This window comes from Rutidosis leptorrhynchoides, chromosome 4 (assembly GCF_046630445.1).
Source record: "Rutidosis leptorrhynchoides isolate AG116_Rl617_1_P2 chromosome 4, CSIRO_AGI_Rlap_v1, whole genome shotgun sequence".
Taxonomy (NCBI): Eukaryota; Viridiplantae; Streptophyta; class Magnoliopsida; order Asterales; family Asteraceae; genus Rutidosis; species Rutidosis leptorrhynchoides.
Window position 1 is genome coordinate 418,184,396 of NC_092336.1, and position 14,912 is coordinate 418,199,307.

Here is a 14,912-nt window from a genome sequence, read left to right on the forward strand (position 1 = left end):
AAGATTTCTTTCATACCTGAGAATAAACATGCTTAAAAGTGTCAACCAAAAGGTTGGTGAGTTCATTAGTTTATCATCAATATTTATTTCCATCATTTTAATAGACCACAAGATTTTCATTTCCATTTCTCATAAATATATATCCCATGCATAGAGATAAAAATCATTCATATGATGAACACCTGGTAACCGACATTAACAAATGCATCTAGAATATCCCCAATATACAGGTACACTCATCTGTATATAAAATCGAAGTACTAAAGCATCCATAACATGGATGGGGTTCGTTAGCCCCATAGATCTATCTTCAGGATTCGCGTCAATTTGGGGGTCTGTTCCCAAATTCTTAGGCTATCAAGCTAAAAAGGGTGATATCCGGTATAATAATCCAACCATAGAATGTAGTTTCAAGTACTTGTGTCTATTTCATAAAACAGTTATAAAAGCAGCGCATGTATTCTCAGTCCCAAAAATATATATTGCAAAAGCATTTAAAAAGGGAGCAAATGAAACTCACAATACGATATTTTGTAGTAACGATATTCATACGACGATACTGAACAATGCAGGGTTGGCCTTGGATTCACGAACCTATATCAGTAATATATATTAAAACATATAATCACATAATTACATCTATTAATTATATAGTATTTATTTATTAAGTATTTTATAATACTCATACCCAATGCTAATTAAGATATATATATATATATATATATATATATATATATATATATATATATATATATATATATATATATATATTATTTATTTTATATATCTTTGATTATATGTTACATATATTTATTTTGTAAAATAATTAATATTTATACATATAGCTATATTAATATATGTATATAAGTAATTTAGTAAAAATCAGTAGTTATAATAATAATAATACACATTTTAAAAATAATGATAATAATAATAATAGTAATTAAAAAGTTGTAATTTCGTTATAATGATAATAATAATGTTATTAATAATAATAATACTTATAATAATAATACTAATAATCTTATTTCTAATATTGGTAATAATACTAATTACTTAATAACAATCAATAATAAATAATATTAATATTAATAACAATAATAATGATAATGAAATAATAATAATAAGAGTATTAGTAATAACTACCTCAAAGGAGTAGCCTTAAAAATAAAAGAATGCCCAAGCCCGGGTTTGAACCCGCAACCTCCCGCTAACCTAATAACACGCCCATCAATCCCTCTGCTCAAACATTTCTGTTTTAATTCCTACACCAATTCTATTTAACCCATATCATTTCCGCTGCTACTTCTTCTTCAATATTCATTTCATCATCGTATAATCATTTAACATTATCATCATCTTTTATCATTACCACCATTATCATAGCATCAATTCACTGTATGTTATTATCCTAATCACATCATCAACTAATCGTGATCCTCATATTCAATGAACACAATCATCGTATTCAGTTTCATCATAAGATCACACTCATGATTTATCCCATTTAGAATGGGGTTCGACCCAAATAGGAAATAGAGTATGGCAGTCCAACAGTGGTCCAACAATTCACGGCCCATTTATTTTGAATTGATCTAAATGGTTAGCCCAATTAATTGAGCTTTATGCTTCCACTTGGATATTAATTAATCCACCGTTACTAGACCCGGTTTATACTAGGAATACTTATACCTTTAAATAAGTTGAATGGGTGGGGTTATTTGTTTTAGGGTTGCCGGCCACAACAGAAAGAAGGAACACGTAAAAGAAGTTGAGTTGTAATCTTTTATGCGACTGTATATTCAATTTATAGCGGCTGCTTAACAGAAAAATTAAAAACGTAATAGCAGCAGCAGGAAAAACAAGTGGTTAACGATTTTGGGCTGTATCAGACAGAAAGATATAATGGTTGCAGGTTATAATTGTCGATGGTGATTTTGGTGATTGACAAGTAGCAAGAAAGAAGCAAAGGAGGTGGCGATCTTGGACCATTCAAACCGCTTGCAACAACCGAATAGCAACAACACCCATGTGGGTTTCGGTTTGGGTTGAAGTCGACGAGGTGGTGTTTTGGGATTGCGAGCAGAAAAGAATAGTAGCTCGAAGTAACGACGAGCAGCAGCCTTTGATTATAACAATCTGAGAGATCGATGAAGGTAGTCTAGAGTGGGGTTGTGGTGTGTTCGGCTTGATGATAATAGCACGAAAAAGGAAAAAAAATATATATAGCAATAGTATGTTTCAATGGTTATGGTTGTTGAGTGGAATTTTGTTGATCTTGTGGGTTGTTTACAACAGCGAATTAGAAACAGACTACATAGCAGCAGCATTCGAGCAGTAGCAGTAGCTGCAAAGAAGAAGTTGCAGCAGTGGTAGTTTGATGGAGGTGTTTGATGGCGGTTTTTCAACAAGAGAGCGAGAGAGAGAGATGGTAGTTTTGTTAGGGTTATTCGAATAGCAGAAACAAAGGTTTGAGTTGCAGATGCTAGGTGTGGTCGATGGTGGTATGGTTATGGTGATGGTTTGATGATAGAGAATAACCCGGTTGTGGAACTAGGTGAGAAAGAAATATGGCCTAGTGGATTTAAGTTGCAAGTGAGTGATGATTTAGACCTTGCAAGTATTATGTATATATATAAACGAATAGATAGATAATATAAATGAATAGATAGATAGCACAGAAAGATGGAATAAGTCCAATTTAATTATAATAATACATATATGTATATATTAATAAGAGATAGTGGAGAAGTTTGAAAACAAAAGCAATAATGAATTAGGAATCTTGCATATACAGTAATCAATCAATATGTTATGTAATGTAGAGATTAGATAGTGACTTGATATTTAAATATAATAATAATAATAATTAACATTTCACAAAAATTTAAACGTGTAGATGAGAACATAGCGGCCTAAGTTTTAGATTATAGTGCCGACACTTTTCTCGGAAAAAGTATCATGTCCATTGCTAAATGGTTATTATATAAAAGTGTTCCTAAAAATCTCAAATTTTTAAATTAAGTCCATTTATTTATTCTGGTCATTAACTGTTTGAAACCTGATCAAAAAGGTTCGTCTTATATTTATTTTCTGTTCCATTTAATATGTACGGAGTACTAACATTTAACCTAAAAAGGTAAAAAAATATATTTATCAAACCTAAAATCTTCGTAATCGATTTACAGTTCAACTTTTATTTTAAATCTTCATAAACATGTATTGGATCTATATGAACACTAAAGAAATATCAACAGAATGTTTCTGACGTTTACTAATTAGGTCCAAAATCTTTCATTTTCAATATACTATATATATATATATATATATACATATATATATACATATATACATATATATATATATATATATATACATATATACATATATACATACATACATACATATATATATATATATATATATATATATATATATATATATATATATATATATATATACATTTTAATTAACAAATTTTATTACATAAATGATTAATCTAATTATATATTTTTAAACAATAAATTTAATATTATTATATATTTACGAATAATATTCATATATATATATACAAATAGTTGTTCGTGAATTGTCGGAATAGTCACAGGGTAAATGATTATGTTAAAATAGTTCAAAAATTTTGAGACTCAACATTTCAGACTTTGCTTATCGTGTCAAAATCATATAAAGATTAAGTTTAAATTTGATCGAAAATTTTCGGGTCGTCACAGTACCTACCCGTTAAAGAAATTTCTTCCCGAAATTTGATCGAGGTCGTCATGACTGACAATAAAAATATTTTCATGACGAATATGAGTCGATAAATAGAGTTTCACTATCACTGAGTAATATAGATAAAATAATTCGATTACTCGAAGCATACGAGTGAAGCTATGACAAAATAGTGAAATGAGTAAATGCAAATTCGCATTAACCGATGACGTAGTCACGGTTGATTCCCGGAATTCAAGGGGTTTAGAGAAAATCTTCGTAATAAGATTTGATTCTCCGGTAATTAAGGAAATAGGGTCTTCTTTGGTTAATGAGATAATCTGTTTTGATTGGTCTGTCGGATATTTCACTATAAATCCACCCTCTTCATTTTCTTTAAATTTTGGAGTTCCATACTTTTGTTTTCTCTTCTCGACTTTAAGTCAAGCGAATAATGGTCCAGAATTCGTAGGTATGGAGTTTCGAATGAACATGGCTAATGTTCTAAGAGAGATATTGTAATAGCACGATCTTGATTGGTTAAATTACCAGAATTCTAGAGAAAATATAGAACTATCAAGAAATTATGTTCTTGATATGTTTATATACTAGATAGAGTGTAAGAGTCGTGTAACATGGCACATGATGACGTTATGATCTGTGAATCATCACGTTCCATTAGAAACTCAGCATGACTTACTGTAATATAATCATGTTAATCAAGTGTCATTATATTATACTAACTCATGCTTCAGTTCCCAACACTATTTCAAAAGCATTCATATTTTAAATTCGAATTTTTCAGAATCTAGAAGGTAAAATAGTTTCTTTTATGATGTAACACAGATAGCGCGAAGAGATAAATGGTTTCGAATAACAATAGTTATGAAGATATCTTCAGAAATATCGAGGATATTTATAATGAAAGATACGATGATATCTTAGAGTTTCTAAGATCAGAGGATGATGAAGAATATTATCCGCAAGGTTTTAGAGTAAGGAGTAAGGTATTCGTTAATGACTTCAGCATATACTGAATCATTTGGATTCTTTGAAGGAATGTTTAGTCTTTGTGATTTGTCCACAGCCTCCTTCATGGTTTGCTCAATCCGTTTTTCAGTACCAAATTTTCTTTTTTTCTGAGCTTTGCCAACACGCTAATCTTTATTGTCAAACTTTTGACTGTTAAGATCGTTTAAAGTTTTTGTTGCTTCATTCAGATTTTTCAACATTCTGAGTATCGCTTCGCAGACTGGGTGCTTTTCAGAATTTCAGAATGGAAGATCATAATTCTAAGATGTAAATGTTATATGTATACATATAACTGTTGATATAGAAATGCTGCGAGATTGAAAATACTGATTGCTAATTCTCAGTAATTGGTATGGCAATTCTCGTTACCGGATGCGGATGAGTATATGATGGGGTTTCGACAAAAATAATAATTTTTTTGAAAGTCAAAGATCAATAAAGTTACTGGTAAGTTTACTGCTAATGTGTTGGGATATAAACGGTTCCCTGGTAATGATGACGAAAAGGCAATCATATATATCAAGGTTATAATAAGACTAATCCGACTGAAAAGTCGAAGTTGACTTGCTGGAGCTGTGACAAAATTGGCTACTTTGGAAAGGGATTGCAAAGTTATTTTCGGTAATAATAACGCCAAAGGAGCTAGCACAAATACGTGTTAAACGTTTACTCAGGTTCCAAGAGTTTTTCAGGTGCATAACTATATGCATCAATCTTTTCTTCCGTAGGTGAAGTGCGGTTGGTTCATCCTCTTGATTGAGGTGTTTTCAAGAATCATGAACGGTTTGAACGCAGATTGTAATCGTGAAGATACAAATGAGGTTTAAGATGAAATCAAGTGGCAAACTTGAAGAAATTTTTAGTTTGATATGTTATAATCAATATTTTAATTCATTTTAACTGTCCAATGTTATTAGTCCACAGTTAGTAGTCCACAATTAGTAGTTCGACAATTCATATATAGTTTAATATATAATATTCGAATTAATTAATACGTGTCGTGACCCATTATATACATGTCTCAGACTCGATCACAACTCAAAGTATATATATTATTATAGAATCAACCTCAACCCTGTATAGCTAACTCGATCATTACCGCATATAGAGTGTCTATGGTTATTCCAAATAATATATATAGATGCGTCGATATGATATGTCAAAACATTGTATATGTGTCCCGATATTTAAAATGCGTAAATAACAGTATTTAAATGACGATAAATAAAGTGCGTAAAATAAATAACAGAAATTAAATGACGATAAATAAAATTGCGAGAATATAAATTGCGATAAATAAACTGTGATAAATAAATTGCGATAATAAAATGTAATAAGGAATTAACAGTTAGCTAGGAACAGTTAGCTAGGATATTGTTAGCGTGGATTCTTAACAAAAAATTTCTCATAGTTAATTTGTTTGTTTCTAACAAATTTTATTTTTGTCAAATGTTTTCTTCATTATGCCACTTGTTGGATTCTGATAGATCAAAATCTCAAACTGAAATTGAATGAAAATGGTTATTCTGCGGTGAACGGATACGTATATCGGTGGCTATAAATAGGATAGTAAATGACTGTTGAATTAGATTTGAAAAAATGTACAGTGTACTTATTAATGTGAAATCTAAATATTCCTCGGGTATTACCTACCCGTTAAAATATTTTCACCATTAACAGTTTCTACGAAAGAGTTTTTAATTACAATCTTTATGAAAATATATATACATATATAGTTTCTTCATATGTAATCATGGATTTAATGAGTCAATATGATATTAAACTCATTTGATTTACCGTTAGAACAAGAATACATAATCTCTAAAACATTAGAGATTACACAATTGCCATGTCGAACGAAGATAAATGATGTAAAACGTCATGTAGAACGATGATTATGCTTGAGGTATAGATTGTGATGTTCAGGCGTGTAATGTGGATGTTGTTGTTGGTGTTACTGGTATTGATGTTGGTGGTACTGTTGGTGTCGGTGATTTTGCTAAAGCTCGTACATTTTGCACATATTTTCCAAGGCTACAACTCGGGCGCGAAGCTCGTTGACTTATTACTCCGGAATGATTGTCGGTAGGAATGAGCGAATGAATAAGGTTTAGAATCTGAGTTGTGATATAATCATGGCGAGATACTCTGGAAATGAGAGAGAAAACGGTGTTTCGAACAGGTTCGCCGGTAAGTGATTCAGGTTCTTCACCAAGAGGTGAATTCGGTTGGTGGAAGGGATCGCCTTCTTCGCGTCTCCATTAAGTCGACTACGAATCTATCCCCAATTCATCCAGAATTGATGGCGGCTGATTGGTTGATTCATTCCGGTGACGCTGCTTTCGGAGCTTAGGTGATCATCTATGTCAGAATAGCTGTCGGATTCCGAAGAACTTGAACTAGTGGCGAGTTCCATTTCGTACTTTCAAATAAAGGATTTTTCGGTATGAAATGATTTTCGGCTATCGGATGGTATTCTAATTACATAGAATATCTATATATATAGAACAAAAGATTTCGTAGATTACGGAGAAATTTACGAAATATGTCAGGAAAAGTTTATAGTAACAGATACGCTAAGATATGAATTAGCAGATATGCTAAGATATGAATTTTGTCTATGCACTATTCATGCAATCAATACAATAAGATGTGTCTAGACTAAAAATGATAAGCAGGCAATTTTCCGACAAAAATGATAAGCAAAACTTTGGACATGCAGACACGGTCGAAGTCCAGACTCACTAATGCATCCTAACGACTATCAGTTAAACACACTAATAAAGACCTGGTTCGCTAAGACCACCGCTCTGATACCACATGAGATGACCCGTCCTAATCCATAAGGACGAATACAATAACATATGATTACATCGCGAGGTACTTGACCTCTATATGATACATTTTATAAACATTGCATTCGTTTTTTAAAAGACAAACTTTCATTATATCGAAAGTTGACAGGTATGCATACCATTTCATAATATCCAACTATAAATCACCTAATCTGTCATTTACTTAATAATAATCTTGATGAATTCAACGACTCGAATGCAACGTCTTTGGAAATATGCCATAAATGACTCCAAGAAATATCTTTAAAATGAGCAAAGGCACAGCGAAAGATTTCTTTCATACCTGAGAATAAACATGCTTAAAAGTGTCAACTAAAAGGTTGGTGGGTTCATTAGTTTATCATCAATATTTATTTCCATCATTTTAATAGACCACAAGATTTTCATTTCCATTTCTCATAAATATATATCCCATGCATAGAGATAAAAATCATTCATATGGTGAACACCTGATAACCGACATTAACAAATGCATCTAGAATATCCCCAATATACAGGTACACTCATCTGTATATAAAATCGAAGTACTAAAGCATCCATAACATGAATGAGGTTCGTTAGGCCCATAGATCTATCTTCAGGATTCGCGTCAATTTGGAGGTTTATTCCCAAATTCTTAGGCTACTAAGCTAAAAAGGGTGATATCCGATATAATAATCCAACCATAGAATGTAGTTTCAAGTACTTGTGTCTATTTCATAAAACAGTTATAAAAGCAACGCATGTATTCTCAGTCCCAAAAATATAGATTGCAAAAGCATTTAAAAGGGGAGCAAATGAAACTTACAATACGATATTTTGTAGTAACAATATTCATACGACGATACTGAACAATGTAGGATTGGCCTTGGATTCACGAACATATATCAGTAATATATATTAAAACATATAATCACATAATTACATCTATTAATTATATAGTATTTATTTATTAAGTATTTTATAATACTCAAACCCAATTCTAATGAAGATATATATATATATATATATATATATATATATATATATATATATATATATATATATATATATATATATATATATATATATATATATATATATATATATATATATATATATATATATATTTATATATCTTTGATTATATGTTACATATATTTATTTTGTAAAATAATTAATATTTATACATATAGCTATATTAATATATGTATATAAGTAATTTAGTAAAAATCAGTAGTTATAATAATAATAATAATACACATTTTAAAAATAATGATAATAATAATAATAGTAATTAAAAAGTTGTAATTTCTTTATAATGATAATAATAATGTTATTAATAATAATAATACTTATAATAATAATACTAATAATCTTATTTCTAATATTGGATAATAATACTAATTACTTAATATAACGACCCTCATTTTTCCATTCTATATTTTTCCAATATTAAATGCCCAAACAATATAATTAAAACTTAATGATTAAACTTTATTCAACAATTATTAAGTGTTAAGAGTTATAAAACATATTAATTAACTTTGTGCAATAATTGAAAAGTTAATAAAAGATGAAAATAATAAACTGTTAGTCGACACTCACTGCTAATTAAAATTTATGCATTTATGTAATATTATAACTAATAACCTATAAGTAATAAATAAAAAAGTGACATTTATATAAATAATAAAACAATTGGGAACTAAATAAAAATATATATATACAAGTCATGAATTAGTAAAAAGAAAATAATACTTATCATGTAGTAATGTAAAAATAATAATAATAATAATAATAATAATAATAATAATAATAATAATAATAATAATAATAATAATAATAATAATAATGAGACTAAAGAATCTTAAACAATTACATCCTTATGTTGACTAAAAAATAATATATATATATATATATATATATATATATATATATATATATATATATATATATATATATATATATATAAACTAGTACCACCTATTGTTGACTAAAAATTATAAAATAAAATAAAATCATTAATTAGAACATCCTTATGTTGACTAACACTCTAATACTTGCACTATATAAACACCCATAGACTCCTAGTTTCTCATTCACAAATCACACCAAAATCCTCTCTCAAAAATAATCTCTCCCTCTCCCTCTCTTGTGGTATTCGGATCTTCAAGCTTGTTCTTCGTGTTCATCAAAATTTTCAAGCGTGTTCTTCATTATTTGGGTTATTTGATCTTCATCACCAAGTTTTCTTCTTGTTTCTTGTTAATCTTCATCATCATTAACAAGGTATGATCCAAAATCTTAAAACTTTTAAATCTTTCTTTCAATTCATGTTTATATTCATAATCATATTCGTGCATGATCTTAACATTCATATTATTTAGATCCTCAAAACCCTAAACCCTAATCATTAAAATACTACTTTAATTAACTAACTCTAATTAATGAAACCCTAATACTACTTATACTATTAATTAACATGTATACACTATTACTATTACTAACACCTATAACCTACTACTTATATTATAACACATAAAAATATTTTGGGATATGTATTAGAGATGTATAGATCTTCGAACTTTCTTGACGAATGGTTTCTACGAAACTCTAGGCGAAAGGGTTTGGATTTCTGATTTAAAAGGATCCTATAGCTCAAGCCTCTAGACCTGAAATGGCCATTCGAAGGGAAATGGGTGATTAGAAGCTTATCTAATACGGCAAGTATCCTAAAATGGAAAACACTCTTAAAGTAGAAACTTTCTAGTTATAGAAACTTACTAAGATAATAAATCTACTAAAAGTGAAAACTTTCTAAAAATAGAAACTTACTAGGAAAGGAAACTTAGTAAAACGAACTATACTTACAACACTATCATACTTAAACATCTACTTAAACTTGGGTAAAAACACTTACTACTCTTAAATGTCAATAGGTTGACTTTTCTGCTCACTCAGTCAACTTTCTATTCCGAGGAATATCTCTCTCTACTTACTAAAGTGAATTCATAGCCCCACTCTTTATTGCTAGCAAACTTACTTACTTTTATTGGGGTGAGACACATGCTACTTTTACTATTCACAATTTAGACACAAGTACCAACTGTTAAACTATGCTATACCCGGCTATGTCCGACTAAGTCCCTACAGCGATATTTTTAATTGCTCGATAAATGCATTCTTAATTATTGGGGGTAGGCCTATCGGGAGTAACGTCCCCGATACATTTGACTAAGTCTTTGTATTACTTGATAATGAAATTAAACCGACAAGTATAAACTACAACTTGTCTTAGGGCAAACTTGAACGTTTAGTCTAACTATCACACATTGGCATAACTTTTTGATCCTGCGGGAGATCAACTTTACAAACTAAATCTTGTGGTCTAAAACAACAGTCAAACTTTTGTTAAACCTATGAACTTCACTCAACCTTTTTGGTTGACACTTTAGCATATTTTGTCTCAGGTGCTGTTTGATTTAAGCTTTCTTTCTTACTGCTTATGTGATGCTACTTGGACATAGGATCCAGAGATATCGCATTATTTACTTTTGCATTTGAACACTTACATTATTGTTACTTCCATCATCGTAATGACATTTCATTTTCCGCTGCGTACTCTCAATAAAGATAATTTTATCATTTAGTATTGTTTTCGTTTATTATAATATGTTGGTTTGTTTGGTATTAAGTCACATTTCGCTCAGGCCCTAACTGGGTATCACACCCCCAGTTAGGGCCTGGGCGAAATGTGATTCAATATCATAATACATACCAACATATTATAAAATATAAGATATATATATATATATATATATATATATATATATATATATATATATATATATATATATATATATATACATATTAACTTGATATTAATACATACCCATTCATAAAACACAATTTCTATGTATAACACTTGTTTACCTACTTAAATATATCCTACTTATTATTAGGATTTAAAAACCAAACAATCTTAATAACGATAATACAATCGAACTTAAGTAAATACTTATTGTATAAAGTATTTAAAGTGTTGTATTCCTATACGCACCTAAAAACGTATTGGAACGGTATATTAGATGGGTATAGATCTTGATCTTTCTCGAGTGGATGGACGCTCGAAAGTCTAGGCGGAGAGTTTGGATTACCGAGTTAAAGGATCCTGTGGCTCAGAAACCTATGACCTAAAAAGGCCATTTTAAATTGAAAGTGTTAGATTGGAAGCTTGTCTAGTATGAAAAGCCTTTCCAAAACGATAAACCTTCTTTAAACTTACTATAAAAGAAAATACTCAAACTTATCTTAATAAGGGCAAAAACATCTAAACTATTCTCAACTTATTCTTAGGTTGACTTATTCCGTGCTTCGATCATCCATACTTCTTCTTTAAGGATTACTTTACCTCATCGAATTACTAAGGTGACTTTCATAGCCCCACTCTTATTGCTATAGCACTTTTTATACTTACTGGGGTGAGACACATGCTGCTTTTATACTTTAAACAACTTAGACACAAGTACGAACCTAAACTGTACTATGACTAGCTTATGCTACTAAGACCCCACAGTGATATTTTTTTAATTGCTTTCAGGATAAGGCATTCTTAATTATTGGGGGTAGGCCTATCGGGAGTAACGTCCCCGATACATTTGACCGCGATGTCTTTGTATTACTTAATAATGATTTAAACATGGTGATAAGGTACTGTCAACTTATCATCGGGGCAACAAAACAAACGTTTAGTCTAAAATATCACGAATCAGTACTACTTTTGGATCTGCGTGATCTACTTTTATAACAAATCTTGTGGTCTAAGAACAAACGGTCAATCATATTTGTTAAACCTATGAATTTCACTCAACCTTTTTGGTTGACACTTTTAGCATGTTTGTCTCAGGTACTGAATGATCAGGACCTCTATATCTACTGCTTATGTGATGACTTACTTGGCTAGGATCAAGACTTATCGCATATTTACTTTTCTGCATTTGAACAATTTATAATTCTTGTAACGACATTATTAATCCTTCCGCTGCAAATTTGGTTTTATTCATATAGTATTTGTTCTCATTTTATAATATGTTGGTATGTATTATGATATTGAATCACATTTCGCCCAGGCCCTAACTGGGGGTATGATAGATTGGTATCAGAGCATAACCAGGCTGTTATAGAGAACCAGGATTGCATTTTATGTGTGCCTTACTTGTTAGCTAGGGTACCTTAGCGATCTAGGAAACTATAACCTTTCCTGCCTTAGACTTTAAATCACTTAGGATTACCTTAGAATGTTAAAGCAAAGAGTTCAACCCTACCTCTCATTCTTTACAATCCTAGCTTAAAAATCTAATCAAAATCTCTATCTTAATGTTAGGATGTCAAGCTATCATCAAATAAACAAAATGACTCTTTTCAAACTAGCTGAGAAAGATACTGAAGGATCTTCTACAGAAAAATCAGTTCGAAGCCCACTTTATAGTCCTCCTTCACCACCAATGAACTATAGCCCGAACACTCATTACAACTCGCGTGGGTCTCCCGAATATTATCCAACCCCGAGAAATGAAAGTAAAGGAAAACATCATGCCAATACTGCTAACTCTCATCAACCGATGAATACTCCCAAACGGAATGCTCTTCAAGACCTCCCTAACTACGATAGTGACTTTTCAGGTTATGAGCCTGAAGAAGAGCCTATTAAAGAATCATCTGAAAACTCATCTCGAAAGAGAAAACAACCCGAACCCGCCGCCACTAGAGAAGCCGATCCATTATTTTGTAATAACATGGAACACGTAAGGGTGAAGTCTGATATCCTCAACCTTCAGCGAAGTTGTGATAAGAATAAAGAGTATAGTAGGCGCCAAATTGCTCGGATAGAAATGCGTCTAAACAACCTAGAAAAAGAAAACACAATCTTGAAAGAAATCATCAAAGAGTCCTTCGACTCTCAAACTGAAAAACTAGAAAAACTTGTGAAAAATAACATGGACAAAGTAATGGAGACAGTAATGAAAGTGAAGACTGAGGAAGAACGGAATACCCGTTGGGGAAAGCAATCTCTTGCCTACCTCCAAGAACTAGTTGAGTCTAAGATGAAAATAGAGAAAAACCGAATCAATCATCAACTGGCTATCAAGGATTTCAACAACAACTTTGTCAACAGCCGCATCACTAACCTCTACGATAATTTTGAATACCTCCACGAGAAACAAAAGGAGAAAAATGAAAAGATAGAGAAATTTATGAAGGAAGCTGAGAACGAGAAAAAGAAGAACTAAAACCTACCTTTTGTTTTCCTATTTTCCATTTACCCATCTATGTAAAGGCTTATGCCTAAACTTTTTCCATTCCAAACTCGTGTAATAAAGGCTTATATAATGCCTCGTTTCCAATAATGTTAAGTGTTTATTTAAGCATATTGTCTTATTCACCTATGTGTGTTGTGCAAACGTTATAAATCATGATTGTAAACTTATAACATCTTGATTCTTCAACTAATAATGTATTTATGTATTGAAGATCAATGGCTCACTCAACTCGTGGTAACAACAACAACAATCTTATACCAAATGTCACTCTTTCTACTGAGCAATTTCAATTGCTGCTAGCGGCCGCCCAAGGCAATAACAATAACAACAACAATCATAATGTTCCTTCTAAAACTTGCTTCTATAAAGATTTTAAGAACTGTAACCCACCCACTTTTAGTGGAAAAGAAGAAGCCGTAGAACTGGTCCGATGGTTTGAAAAGCTAGAATCAATCTTCCGTATCTGTAACTGCGGAGATAATGATCGAGTGAAGTTTTCCACAAGTTCACTCACTGGAAATGCTATGACATGGTGGACTGCTCATGCCAAATCTGTGGGAATAGATAATGCTAATACTACCCCATTGGATGAACTCAAAGGCATGATGATCACTAAGTTTTGCCCAAGAAGTCAAGTCCAAAAGCTCGAGGCTGAGTACTGGGAACTCAGAGTTAAAGGAACCGATATCGAAAGCTATACCAATCGTTTTTTTGGAGCTTTCTACCTTATGTCCTGAAATGTTCCCAACTGAAGCCCGCAGGATAGAGCGGTATATCGAGGGTCTACCCGAGGATGTTCAAGGGAATGTGATTTCTGCCGAGAAGGTTACTGTGGATGCTGTGATCCACATGGCACAGAGTTTAATGATGGCTAAACGTAGGAGAGTTTCGGTTAATAAACAAGTCGAAGTTAAAAACGGTGACAATAAGAGGAAATTTGAACCATCTCAGGGTTCAGCTCAAAATGTTAATAAGAAACCGGCGAATGGTACGAGACCCGGTTATCAGGGTACTAGTCCGTTTTGTTCTAAAT